Source organism: Rhinoderma darwinii, chromosome 1 (assembly GCF_050947455.1).
Source record: "Rhinoderma darwinii isolate aRhiDar2 chromosome 1, aRhiDar2.hap1, whole genome shotgun sequence".
NCBI classification, from domain to species: Eukaryota; Metazoa; Chordata; class Amphibia; order Anura; family Rhinodermatidae; genus Rhinoderma; species Rhinoderma darwinii.
Genome location: NC_134687.1, coordinates 429955549 through 429956264, shown reverse-complemented (window position 1 = coordinate 429956264; position 716 = coordinate 429955549).

The following is a 716-nucleotide window of genomic DNA, read 5'->3' as shown; positions in this document are numbered from 1 at the left end:
GGAGTCCCGGGCAGAGCGCTATTATCAGCTCTTCTCTGGGACTCTGGGGAATCTTCTGACATCGTTGTCCATACATCGACAATGATGTCAGGGGCTTCCCCAGAGCAGGAGTCCCAGTGATGTCAGGAGCACAACTGGAGTCCCAGTCTACAGGGGGCACTGCTGTGGCAGCATCTACAGGGAGCACTGCTGTGGCAGCATCTACAGGGGGCACTGATGTGGCAGCATCTACAGGGGGCACTGCTGTGGCAGCATCTACAGGGGGCACTGCTGTGGCGGTATCTACAGGGGGCACTGCTGTGGCGGCATCTACAGGGGGCACTGATGTGGCAGCATCTACAGGGGGCACTGATGTGGCAGCATCTACAGGGGGCACTGCTGTGGCAGCATCTACAGGGGGCACTGCTGTGGCGGTATCTACAGGGGGCACTGCTGTGGCGGCATCTACAGGGGGCACTGCTGTTGCGGCATCGACAGGGGGCACTGCTCTGGCAGCATCTACAGGGGGCACTGCTGTGGCAGCATCTACAGGGGGCACTGCTGTGGCAGCATCTACAGGGGGCACTGCTGTGGCAGCATCTACAGGGGGCACTGCTGTGGCAGCATCTACAGGGGGCACTGTTGTGGCAGCATCTACAGAGGGCACTGCTGTGGCAGCATCTACAGGGGGCACTGCTGTGGCGGCATCTACAGGGGGCACTGCTGTGGCAGCATCT